Source organism: Thamnophis sirtalis, unplaced genomic scaffold, assembly GCF_051295495.1.
Source record: "Thamnophis sirtalis isolate CommonGarterSnake01/CBP01778 unplaced genomic scaffold, rThaSir2_p1.2 scaffold_3, whole genome shotgun sequence".
NCBI lineage: Eukaryota > Metazoa > Chordata > Lepidosauria > Squamata > Natricidae > Thamnophis > Thamnophis sirtalis.
This window is the reverse complement of record NW_028261383.1, coordinates 70631186-70645121: the sequence shown is the minus strand read 5'-3', so window position 1 is coordinate 70645121 and position 13936 is coordinate 70631186. Positions and strand designations below refer to the sequence as shown.

The following is a 13936-nucleotide window of genomic DNA, read 5'->3' as shown; positions in this document are numbered from 1 at the left end:
AGCAAATGAGTAACAGCTTAAAACACCATTCCTGAAGCAAACTCTCACATAATCTCTCATTCAAAAGCAGCAGATTTTATAAGTTAGAAATAATATGCAGAGATAGTTCATTCGTTCCGAGATCTTCATGAATCAGGAGGTGAGTATTAGATTCTCTGTGGTAGTGATAAACGACTGAGGCGATTCTGCATTCAACTGTCTTTTATTAACTCGGAACATTAACACTACAGAACAGAACCCCTTGGTTTAACAGCTATTTATATGGTAGCTGTCAAACCATTAACCAATTAGAACACTGCCATTCTCCCACCAGAACGCCTCCGTGTTTGAGCCAATGAAAACCCTCATCCGGCTTGAGTGACACTGGCCGGTCGTAACTCGAATACACAACAGTGAGATCTTCAGGAAATGGTACTATTACAGTATAAGCATGTTATTCAGTTGACAGGATCCAATTAACTTCGTAAAGATTTTGAACGAAGCAGTGTTAACCTGATGCTTTCTGGCAGCAGGCTACAATGGCCATCCTCTCTAACATGGCAGTAGTGATTGGCTGGATTCATACAGTATGTGTTTTCATTAACTGTGTGGGTGTTGTTGTTTTAATATCTTATATTTTGCTAAGGAAGTTTGTTTGGCTGTGCTTTAGTGTCTTGTCTGAATACAAAAATTACAGTATTTGAATCAGCATGGAGCTGGGGACATGCAGAAACTAGATTTGAATTTGGTTGCCAATTATGAAACCGTCATTGTTCCTTTAATAGCACATGATCCAGAGACATTAGCAGACGACAATGTTTATCATCCTGCTATAAGATGTTTATCTCGCCTTCGGATTTACCCAGATTTGACTGCCTATTGCTAAAGGTGAAAGAATTGGCTGTAGCCTTCAATTGTATTGCTGATTAGTCACCAACTCTACATTGTGGAAATTTTCTTTGCAAGTAAAGGAGAGGAATGGAAATCCTTACTATTATCACTGACATTTATAAATTATTTGGGGGGAAAGTAATCTTGTGGTATCACTTTCAGTTTTAAAATTATATACTAATTACATATACTAATTACACCATCCACTCATATAACTGAAAAGCAAATATACATGTTCCAGGATAAGGTGGCAGGATCCAGTCTGAGTCGGTCACCTGGACCAGAGGTTTAGTCTTCTGAGTTTTCGGACCTGTGCTGGAGTCCATTCTCAGGGAACTTCTCTCTCACCAGATTCTCTCACATTCTGGTGAGAGAGAAGTTCTCTGAGGATTGGTTGCAACATAAATCTGAAAACTCGGAAGATTAAATCTATAGTTCCGGTGACCAATGCAGATTAGATCCTGCAAGTCATACCATTCTTGAAAATAGTGGGGAATTATTTTGTTGAAAAATTTTGAACCAAGTGGCAAATCTCTTGGCCCTTTTTAAGACTTTTATCTAAAAAAACATTATTTCCTTCTTCCTTGACTCCTGTACTGAACCATAGACATTTAGTTCAGCTAGCAAAACACTTTTATGGGTTTTCTTTTCTTTATTTGTCAGGTTGCACTCTTTGGCACTATGGGACTTCTTTTTTTAATGTTGTAAATCACACGTATACATGCTACATTTAAAAATAATTGAGCAGTGTTTATTACCCATGTCTGGAAAAATCTGGAACATGGTAACCTTTAATTATAATATTCTTGCTAGGCTGCTGTACTAATTAAGTACAAAGTAGATTGCCTGTGTAGAAGAGATAGCTGTTCAGTTCCATTCCCAGCCAGACAGCCTGGCACGTACCGAAAGTTTGAAAAGAAAACCACAGGCACATTCCACAAAACCTGTGCTGTAGTGGCTGCAAAGCATGACCATTACAAGTAATCCCCCACCACCTTTGAAGCAGGGAGCATTTCTCAGGTGAACAGCTGTTTGTCAATGCAACCTCACATTTCACGCTGACTCAAGCAAAAAATGCTAGCCTGCCTTTTGCCTGAATGCAGTAGTAACCTAATCCTATGGCTCCCTGTTTGGAACTAAAAATGGCTCCTGTTGTTTCCAAACCGAGGCACTGCAGGCAACTCCTGTACAGTTTTCACTGCCCCTCCTCTTTCTTCTCCTGGAATTTGGAAAGTGTTCTAAGACCCAGAATGCAGTTCAGCGGGTTTCAGGATAACTTATTATAATAACCTGATCCAATTATGTTGCATTTCTTTCCCTTTTGAACTCCTAAACTAACCTGTATTTTTTCCTCTCACATGCCCAGAGCTAAATTAAGTGTCTGATACACCCAAAGAATTCCTAACTTACCACTGCTGACTAGATTGGGATTTGACAACACCTAAAATGACTGCCAGAGGGCCATTGTTAGGCCTTGTTGCATTCAACTAAAGCCAATCTTATCAGGGAAGAAGAAAGCATGCATGTCTGCTGCTTGTAATAGGTCTGTAAACCAATATTTCTTTAACTGATGAAGTTTTGAAGCATCAGTAAGAAGGAAATTTATTCCTTTAAGCATTTAGTTTCAGAGGTTTAAAAGATACTTTATGGATTTTAATGCAAGAAAGAAAACTTAAGGAACCACATACTATGGTCTTCCCTCCTTTCACTGGGTGAACTTATTGGACTGAACTCCCATCCTCCAATCCAGAGTTGAGCAATGTAAGCACTTTCCAGATATTGAACTTGCATCTCATTTAGAACTAATGATGAAGAATGGGGACTGGAGGCTAAAAGATATAAAGAAGAGTTGCAGGAATTGGATATGTCTAGTCTTATGAAAAGGAGGACTAGGGGTGACATTATAGCAGTGTTCCAATATCTCAGGGTCTGCCACAAAGAAGAGGGAGTCAAGCTATTCTCTAAAGCACCTGAGGGTAGAACAAGAAGCAATGGGTGGAAACTAATCAAGGAGAGAAACAACCTAGAAATAAGGAGAAATTTCCTGTCAGTTAGAACAATTAATCAGTGGAACAACTTGCCTCCAGAAGTTGTAAATGCTCCAACACTGGAAGTTTTTAAGGAGATATTGGATAGCCATTTGTCTGAAGTGGTGTAGAGTTTCCTGCCTAAACAGGGTGTTGGACTAGAAGACCTCCAAGGTCCCTTCCAACACTGTTATTTTATTTTCTGTTTTCTGAATGATAGATTATGGTGCAAATTTCTGGAAGACCACATATTGCATATCTCTCTAAGCAGCCTTTATTTGTCTTTCACTAAAGGCATTGGTCAACAATTTCAAACAGTTTAATCTGGGTAGTATCTTGGTTGAAGAGCTGGGGAATACTGGAATTGTAGTATAACACTTCTGGGAGAAGTTGACGTGCATTGTTAGCAGTACTCCAGGTAAGATATGCCTACGATTTGCATGATTAATGCTACTATTTATCAGAGCTTGCTGCTTGGATATTCTTGCTGGTACTTCCTTTTAATGATTTGTTTAGTGCGTTATCCAAACTGCACTTATTGGAACTACCAAACAAAACTTTTTTTTAATTATTATTCAGCTAGAATGTTGATTTAGCATCTTTTTTATTAGTCACAGTTTATAGGCTTTGCTTACAAACCCTGTTATAACCTTTTTCTCATTTCTCATACCTTAATCTGGGGTTTACTTGGAAGTTTTGCAGCCAGATTTTGGAATGCAGAATTTGGAATGAAGAGTATATTCCACAGTGCGTCATTTCTGCAAATGATTGTAATTCTCACCTTGCAGCGCTGCCAGAATGTCTTTGGAAAGTAACCTCAGACCCTGGAGTTTAAATGAGATGACTACAGTAAAACTGATACTGGTCTGATTTTCCCACCTCCCGACCTTGCCAATCATCAAAGGGCTCTACTCAGTAAGAGCTAAAAGGGTGATGTAATCCAGCATTCCAAGGACTTTGGAACACTGCAGACATGCGCTTGCCAGCTTTGCTTTCTGAAAGGGGCCCTTCCTTCATAGATGAATAATATAATAGCAAAAATTGGCAGGTACTCCACTAGCACAAATCTGCATGTCAGGAAAAATATTGCATGCTGAATGACCTTGTGCTTGGTGGGTGGCTGTTAAAATTGTCAAGACCATAGCAGAAATAATTTAACCACCTATGGTCAGAAAAATTATCATCCTTCAGATGTGGATTCCTGGCTTCACTGAAGCCACCCATTATTTGATTATTGATAAAAATGAGCAATTTAGGCAGCTCATAGAGTGTTTAGAAAATAAGGAAAATGGTTCCTGAAGCCTCTTAAAGTTTATTACGTGAGTTTCTGAACACACTGATTTTCCCCGCTCACCTATTTCAATATGCACAATGTGCTCCTACCAAGAATGTCTTTTCTGTTTAAAGCATTCATAAACAGCGTAAAACAATGACTCATTACCTAACTCAAATGTTAGCTTACATATGGTTACCCAGAAGCCTGCAGCAATAACTTACTTGCATCAGTTTGACTAAGTTACCAGGTGGTAGCAAGAATTCCTGAATGACAACATAATTGTAATGAGGTGTGTTGTGTAGATCCAGATAATTGTAATTAATTTAATAAACCATCAAGAAGCAACTCAAGGCATAACAGGTTGTGTGAAAAAACGGCCACTATATGTGAAAAGTTTTTAATGCTTGAAATGTGTGCTGTAAACAATGGAATGCAAGTAACCATAGAGATTCCATAGAGACAAATATGCCATAGAAACAAATATGCCATAGAGACTGTTGGAAGAAATGTCCTTCTGGGTTCAGCTCCAAGTGTGGGGAAAAGACAATGGAAACATGGAGGCTGCTTGAAAAGATGGTTCAATGGTGGACAGGACCACATGGCTTGAGTCCTGAACAGAAAAGGTGATCATATGCTTCAAGATGTTGGGTGAAGAAGAAAAGAGGCTTGCTGAGTTTTTATGCGCCCTGTTCAGCCCCACCTCTCTGTTTCCTGTTCCTGTGTAAGAAATGTACTCTGATTGGTTGTCAGACTCCCATGGGGCCATGTAGGGGCAACTCTCTAGGCTGTGTTTTGAGTCCAAGTTTGGTTGAGTTCCCAGATGCCATGTGGTGCGTTTCTGTAAAAGGCTAATCCTACCTTGATTATGTAAAGTAGACTAGCTCAAGCTTTAATGGCTCATTGACAAAGGTGGGGGGGCAGGAAGCTGCAGAGCTACTTTGTCTTTAAAAACATGTTTCTCCCTTTTTGATCCTGGAAAATATAATATTCTTCCTTTTCAATGTTTCCCAGGATATTTCATTTTTCTAGGACAGGGGTGGGTGCTAACTTCCTACAAGACAATTATAAGCTTGCTGGAACCCTAACCCTATAAGTATGTATCCTGTCTAGGTTGCAACAATCCAAGTGGCTGATACAGATGGCAGTAAAGGAATGGGAAAACCTGAATACTACCATCTAGTGGCCATCCACTTTTTTGCAACCCAATTATAGTAACATGGCTAGAAACATAACCAGACTATAAATGCATTCAAGGGGAACATTGTCCTGGATCAGAATTCCCATGCTTAAACTAATGAGATCACTAGTGAAAATGGTTTAGGTCAAAGATTAGTCTTTCCCATGGTCTTACCAACTGCCATCAAAGAAAAGAAAGTATTTTTTTCTGTAAGAGTTAAAGAGAATTAGCTCAACACATCATGCATTAATTGTTGTGCCTCTGCACAGCTTGCAAGTTGTAGTGTTCAGTCTATCACTCAGGACTTGTCCTATCCCTGTGGCAATACATATACATAATGTATTACACACAAACATATCTATGGATATTGTGTGTGTGTGTGTTTGTGTACACTTACACAGTATGTGGATGGAAAAAATTGTTTTTGTGTGGTGTGATCAAACATATGATTCAGTTGAAAAAAGGAAATATCAGAAATATAAAAATGTAATATAAAATATAAAACTAAATATTAGAGAAATATTTGTTCATCCTCAGAATATACCCAAAATATTGAATCCAATTCTGGGTTTTGCATCTTAGAAAGATTATTGACAAATTGTATCATGTCCAAGGATGTCATGTCCCAAGGAGACAACCAAGTTGATTAAAAACCCTGCAAAGAAAAATGTAGGAGAAATGGATATAGGTGAGAATCTCAAAAAACTGAATCTCTCTTTAGTGCCGTCTAGTGATCAACTTTATTTTTCCAACCTAGATACAATAGCTAAACTTTAGGGTTAGAGACACAAGAGTATCCCAGACATCTGCCTTTGAATATGGGTTGTCAGGTAAGATGGGCAGATTTGGTCAGGATTGTTCCAGAACGTAGTGCAAGGTCTAACAAGGAAGGAGACTTTACTTGGACACTAGGAAAAAAGCCTTAATGGTAAGAAACTGTTCAACAATGGGATGGGACAGATTGCCTTGGAGTGAGTTGAAGTCTCTTTTACTGGAGTTGTTTAAGCAGAAGCTCAATGACCGTCTCCCAGTAATGCCATAGTAGTGAATTCCAGGACAAGATCTTGTTGGCTTGGGTTGAGATACAAAGTCTAGTAGTCTGTTTCACACTGTGTAAACAGGTGCTTTCGAGAAGCTCAAAGCATGGGCAGGAAAGCAATATGGTTCCTAAACTGTGAACTAATAATATCTCAAGTATGCTTCCTATGATTACAACAATAATAATATCAGCATATTAGGTACCATACCAAAAAGTCTTGGGTGGCACTTAGAAAATCTATGTATTGGCAAACTTTTCAATTGGACTGGATCAGCACATAAACTATGCTGATCCATTATAGTATCCTAGGTTCTTGGGAAAATACAGTGCATATGAAGGCTAACTCCAGCAAAAGAACTGGCAGTTATGATTTCACATTTTTTGTGTATATAATAGTAATTATAGATGACGACTTCTAATACAAGTGGTCTTAATATTTAATGGCAACTTAGACTTATTAATATTGGACACCTATCTATACAACTAAGGTTCTAATGAATCTAATCCACTCCTCTGTTAAAATACTGATTTCACTCCAATACTGATTTATTACTCCAATAATAATGATCAAAGAGAAATCAACCACTTCAGAATTATGAATCTAGTCAACAATGATGACCAATGCAATGAACTCTTTAGATACACTTTCTGTAATCAAAACCAGCTTAAGTTTAAACATACAAAGTGCCCATTATCACGTGTGAATTAAACCCAATTTGTCACCCTACAGTATTTGAAAGCCCAAAGAAGTCCAATTTAAACAGCATAGAAGGCTTATCAACAGGTAGCTTGTGATAGCAGAGACCTTCTAGTATTTAGCAATTGAATAAAAACAATCATCATTATTTTGAAGCTTGAACCCCGAGTATTCCATGGTTTATACCTATGTCCTTCTCTTGTTTTCCAGATCAGATCTTTGGTATCTGAATCCACCTATTGTCTGTCACTATCATCAATCCACAATCTCACTTAGCCCTGAGCAGTGGTGAAATTCAAAAATGTTTTCTACCGGTTCTGTGGGCATGGTTCGGTGGCCGTGGCAGGGGAAGGATACTGCAAAATTTTCATTCCCTCCCCATTCTGGGGCCAGCCAGAGGTAGTATTTGTCAGTTCTCCAAACTACCGGTTCTCCAGAAACTATCAGAACCTGCTGAATTTCACCCCTGGCCCTGAGTCAAATTGCTGATTTCTGCCTATTCTGCCAAACTATGATTTTTCCACAACAAGGAGTTTCCCTACTTTGTTTTATCTGGAACATATTTAGGATTTTGCCCAGAAAAAATAATGTATTCTGCCAGCATCTTTAAATTGGCCTTTCTTCAAAACAAACAATTTAAAATGAGTGTTAAGACTGAAGCCATTGCCTGGAAGAGTCCGCCCATGGTTTCTCCACCACATTTTAATGATCAGAACATTTATTATAGAAGGAAATGCAGCCTGTTCATAAATAAATGGCTGCTATAAATATCCAAGGCTATCCAACTTGTTCAAATTAAGCTTTGGATAAAGAGCTGTCGGCTGGCATCCATTATATTTAAATCACTTTCCTAGTGAAAAAGTATTCAAGAGATTTGAAACTTGTTTATAAGTAATAGTCAATCCTGTTGAAGTCCCTGTTGAAATTATAAGGCAAAAAGGTACCCTCAACCCCCCCTTATTATTTTTATTTAACATTAATCCCTGCATGTGTCAGCTTATACATCAGCAATGTATGAAATTCAAGCACCAATCTTATTAGCACAAAAATGATGACTCCTCCATAGGAACAATTCTGCATTAATGATGAAACAATTGAGCTTTCAAGAGATGATTTTACTGAATTAAAACTGTGATCAAGGGAACAAATCAAGGAGAAGATAAATGAACTGAACCACACACGGAACTGATCTCAGTTTACCTTGTTATTTTCCAGCTCCTGTAATTCATGACTAATTGTTGCACCAATCAGTAATTTTCACATCAAGCTTTGACCTGTTCTAGACAAAATTATCCTTCATTTTTAGATCCAATGAAAGATTATTTTTTTAAAAACCTGGAAAAATCATGAAAACTTACCAGCAGAACTCCTAAAAGCTTCTTTTCTCCACTTAAGAGTCAATCAGGAAGTTTCCACAGAACAGCATCCTATTTGCTTGCAGAACTAACAAATTAGAACAGGCGCCTCGCAGATCTGAAAACAAGGTGCAGATGATCTTAACTAAACTGGAGAATGGAAGGAAGGTCCCAGGACTGACAGTTCAATTTGTCTTCCCCAGATTCCCATGCAGATTAGACAAACACTTCAACTGAACACACGGCTGCTGCAGACTGAAAAAAGGCAGTGAACCCACAACTTCCAATTAAATACCACCCAAGGTATTTTCACATTTTCTTTGGAGCCTCTCAACGTCTTTTCGGTGCAGCCTGCAATTTTTCCTGTGTTCTCTTCATCCCCACCCAATTTTAATTGCTTGCTTTCTTGCTTTGGCTTGATGCTTTTTCTCACTCTTTTATTTTTAGATTGTCAGTATAATACAGTCACTTGTAGAGGCTGCATGACAGCAGCAAATGTAACAGGAGCCGCAGCTCTTGAGTGCCAGGAATTGCAGCCTTAAGCAGGACTTCACTGAGGGTCCTGGCGGGAAGGCCTGGGCAAAACAAAAAAATTGGAAACCTCCATTTTACATCAACAGCTGTGGTAGTTGCATGGAGGAAAACTATGAAAGCTAAGGTAGCTCCAGATGTTGGAAATGATTTGCCAGTAAATGCAGGGCAGATAATTCCAGCACAGCAATGAATGTTGCCTAAGCATTGGGTATCTTCTCATCCTAGTACTGCCATAATGGAAGGAGAAACCAGAATCTGGATTCCAAAAGATCTTCTAAATCTCTCAGACTGACTGTGGATGGGACCAACAGGCAAGTTTCAACGGTTTAACAGAAGAAAGCAAGGTTCAGAAAGACAGCAGAACCAAGCAGGAAATGTAGGTGCAATGATTGTGTTTTCATTATTACCCATTTGAGCTGCTCAAGTTATAGGAAATAAGAGAGTAGAACTAGGTTTGGTCAAAGCCAGTTGTGCATCTAAGCTGTCCTGCAATGCAAGTAAGCAAGAAACACAATCTTGTATTTTGGAGTAATGCCCAATAGCTTGAGCTAACATTTTTGAGGGCAAGGGATGTAACAATTATAATTCAGGTATCTTTGGGCACCAAGTGGTCTGTCCCAGCCTCAAACATCTTTTATAGAGAGGAACTCAGAGTAACAGGACAACTTTTGCTTTTAATTATTCTTCTTTAAACTTCTAGTGTTCTTTTTTGTGTGTATAATTTTTTTTAAAATTTTTCAACAAACATAGACAGACAAGACATGTAACATAAAAGTATCTTCCATTATATACAGTGTGTCGATTGGTCACAGAGTTTTTGTGCATTCTTTCCACATTTTATATAGATTCACATTTTATATAGAATCACATATTTTCAGTCAAATATATTCATATACATCACTATTATAATACTGCACTTGTTTGACTATCACTATTATTTCTTCATCTTAAACGAGATATGCTGACTATGGGTTCATTTATATTATAATAATTCATTACATCATCTTCAATATATCCAATAATAAAGTATTTTATGTCTAATTCTAAATCATTCTATTATTCTAATATTGGTGACATTCTTCAATAATTTTCATTTCCATGTTTTTTATCTAACAACTGATAAAATAGATTTTATATCCCATAAAATTGTTTATCTTCCTGTTCTCTAATTTCAAATGTCAACATTCATTTCAGCACATTCCATTATTTTATAAATAGCTTCCTCCTGCATTGGTATTTTCTCATTCTTCCAGTTTTTAGCAAATACAATTCTAGCTGCTGTTAATACATTTACAATCAAGTATTTCAGTTCTGTATTGTATGTTTCCAGTATGATTCCCAACAAAAAAATCTCTGGTTTAAAGTCAATATGTTTTTGTATCATTTTTTCCAACCAAGTATGGATTTTAGTCCAATATCTTTTAGCTTCTATGCAAGTCCACCACATATGGTAATATGAACCCAGTATTTGATGACATTTCCAACACTTTTCCAATTTATTTTTGAACATTCTTGCTATTCTCGTCGGGAATAGATGTCACCTGTAAAACATCTTATACAAATTTTCTTTATACGCTATTGACATTGTCATTTTATAATTTTGAGACCACAATTTCTACCATTCTCTAAATCAATCCCATGTCCAAAATTTCCCCCACCCCCAAGCAATCATAGATTATTTAACTTGTTCTTCTTCTAATTTAACCTCTAATAAATATCTGTATAGTTTTTTAATCACCTTTTCATCAGTACCTGTCAAAATTTTATCTAACTCAGTCATTTTATCATGGAAACCTTGCATTTTAAGATCTTTATCATTTCTAGAATGTATTTGCACATATGAAAACCAATCCATCTTTATACCTTGCTGTTCCCATTCTTGCATAGATTTAAGTTCACCCTTTGCATTCAATATCTCACCATATCTGTTTGTTTCTTTTTGTATGTTATTGGATATGAAAATGCCTTAATAGTTGATAATCAGACTGGAATTTTTAAATAATGTTGTCTTTTAATCTTTTTTCCAGTTTAATAACAAAGCCTCACATATGTAAAATACCCCTGCATTTTAGTTCCCTTGTACCATAGGAAAGCATGCCATCTCAACAGCAAATCATGTCCTTCTACAGTCAATAATCTAGAATTTCTTAATGTTATCCACTTCTTAACCCACATCAAGCTTGTTGCCTGATGGTATAACTCCCAGTTCGGTAGGCCAAATCCTCCTCTTGTTTTAGCATCTTGTAATAATTTTAATTTTATTCTTGCTTTCTTTCCCTGCCAAACATTATTTTGTTTAGGTCGTCAAAGTAGGCTTTACCTAGTCTACTTGGAATTGTCTGGAACAAATATAGAATCCTGGGTAATATATTCATCTTAATTGTAGATATTCTCCCTATTATTGATAAATGTAGATTTTCCCATTTTGCCAAGTCTATCGCAATCTGCTATTTAAGTTTATGGTAGTTGTTCTCTTTAAGTGTGCTGCATCTTGCTGTCAAGTATATCCCCAAATACTGGACCTTATTCGTGATTTGAATCTTCAGAGTATCCTCCAATTCTTCCTTTTGTCTTGATAACATATTCTTTGTCAAAATCTTCGTTTTGTCTATTTATTTTCAGACTTGCTACTTTTCCATATTCCTCTATTTTCTCAATCATTTTAGGTGCAGTTCCTAGTGGGTCCTCTAAGATGAAGACCAAATCATCTGCAAATGCTTGCAATTTATATTCCTCTTTTTTAATTTTCATTCCTTTTATATCTTTTCCTTCTCTAATATTTCTATTTAAAGCTTCTAATGTTAAGATGAATAACAGGGGATAGTGGACAGCCTTGTCTTGTCCCTTTCCTTATTCCAATAGAGTCTGTTAATTCTCCATTTATCATTATCCTTGTTGTTTGTTTGTGGTATATGGTTTCTATGGCTTGGGTAAATTTCTTACCAAAGCCCATCTGTTCCAGTTGTAACAACATAAATCGCCAGCTCACGTTATCAAAGGCTTTCTAGGCATCTAAAAACATCAGAGCCATTTGTTTTTCAGGATGAGCCTCATAGTATTCCAAAAACTTCTAGTGTTTTTCTGATTACAGCTGACAAAAATCCACAATGCAAATTACTTCCATTTTGAGACATTTCAGCTGCAGTGTAAATGCTAAAATAGTCTTCACATTTAAAATAATAAAGGGAAAAAAACTCATAAAACTTATCAAAAAGGAAAAAAATCAAGGAAAAAAGAACAAGATCCCAGGACTGTGTACCTGAGCTACTAACATAGATGTCCCGTGCATGCCAAATGTTAAGCTGACTCCTAGGCACTAAGAGTTGTCCATCAGTTTGATAAAGATTGTCCCTGTGTATCTCACTCCTAAATTCAGTTTAGGTTTATTGGTTATCTACTGTAGTCTGTAGTGTGGAACACGGTGGCTTAGTGGCTAAGACACTGAGCTTGTTGATCAGAAGATCGGCAGTTCAGCGGTTCGAATCCCTAGCACCACATAATGGAGTGAGCTCCCTTTACTTGTCCCAGCTTCTGCCAACCTAGCAGTTCGAAAGCACATAAGAAAATGCAAGTAGAAAAATAGGGACCACTTTGGTGGGAAGGCTAACAGTGCTCTGTGCACCTTTGGCATTTAGTCATGCCAGCCACATGACCACGGAGACGTCTTCAGACAGCGCTGGCTCTTCGGCTTTGAAACAGAGATGAGCACCGCCCCCTAGAGTCGGGAACAACTAGCACATATGTGCGAGGGGAGCCTTTACCTTACTGTAGTTTTCAAATAAGATCAATTCATTTCTTCATCTTTGGCTTGTCAAATACGGCTGCAGATCTGACCTTGCAAAGGCCGTGAACAAAACCTTGCCATATGATTCCAAACTGGAGCAAGTTCCAATTCTGTTCTCCCTGCAATATGCTCCCATGATTTAGGGTAACATTTCTTCCAAACTGGAAATGACCCTTGGAAAGGCTCTAATCTTTGGAAGCAAAGATATTGACAGATACAAAAAAATAGCAAATAAATTACTTTTTCTAGAGGGTCATCTGAAGATGAATGAGATTTGGTTTGATGGTTGCAGCAACCTGTACTACATAATTACATTCATATTAGAATAAAATCATACGCTTGTCTATTCAAAAGTACATCTCACTTTTTAAAAATGGGCTTATTCCCAAAAGAGATAAGTAAATATCTCATCCTATGTAAAATAAGATACAAAATACAAAAGAAAACAGGAAGACGCTGAGAGGAAAGGGGGGAAAGAGAAGTGTTGGAAGGGCTGGGGGGAAAGAAAAAAAAGTATTGACTTCCAACTCCATCTGTTGCACTAAAATAAAGTAAAATAAAGCATTAGCATCAAACCACAACTTTTTGCTTTTCCATAGTAATATAAACTAGCCACTTCTATAAATACATGCCAATCTACTTGATAAAACCCAAAATCATTGTTTCATTTTTTTCCACCTCAAGCACAAAGTTCAGAAGGGGTTTCCATGTGGAAACAAAGGTACTGATGTTCTTTAATCAAAACAGCCAATTTAGCCATTTCTGCCAACTCCATCAGCTTCTGTAGCCATTCGTCCATAATGGGAATCGAACTGTCCTTCCATTTTTGTACATACAGTAGTCTTGCTGCTGTCAACTTTCATAAAATCAAAGTTCCGAAGACTCTTTCATTTTCTTGAAAGTACAAAATCCAGGTTTTGGAAGAGAATTGAAAAATAATACAACTTCTGCAAGCATAGACCTGATTTCTAGAAGCCATTTCTAATAGTTTGTTTAAAAAACAGAAAAAAAATATTTTGAGTAGTTGTGTTTATCACCCTACCTCTTCCTTCTATCATATTTTATATCTTTCCTATCAGTATTTGTTGCTTTTTTTATATGTTCTTTTAACTTTGATTAAAAACTCTTTTTTTTACTTCTTTTTATCATACTCTGGTTTCTCTTCAGATCTTTTAAA

The 13936-nt window shown here is 37.1% G+C and overlaps 1 protein-coding gene across 1 annotated transcript in view; it reads right to left on the bottom strand.

Moving 5' to 3' along the window:
- The window catches only part of RAF1 (Raf-1 proto-oncogene, serine/threonine kinase), a 95746-nt gene extending 87244 nt beyond the window's left edge, over window positions 1–8502 (bottom strand). Inside the window, exon 1 of the mRNA XM_087709102.1 lies at window positions 8445–8502. The gene's annotated coding sequence lies outside the window, so the exon portion shown is untranslated. The remainder of the gene's footprint in view (window positions 1–8444) is intronic.
- Window positions 8503–13936: the final 5434 nt, after the last annotated feature.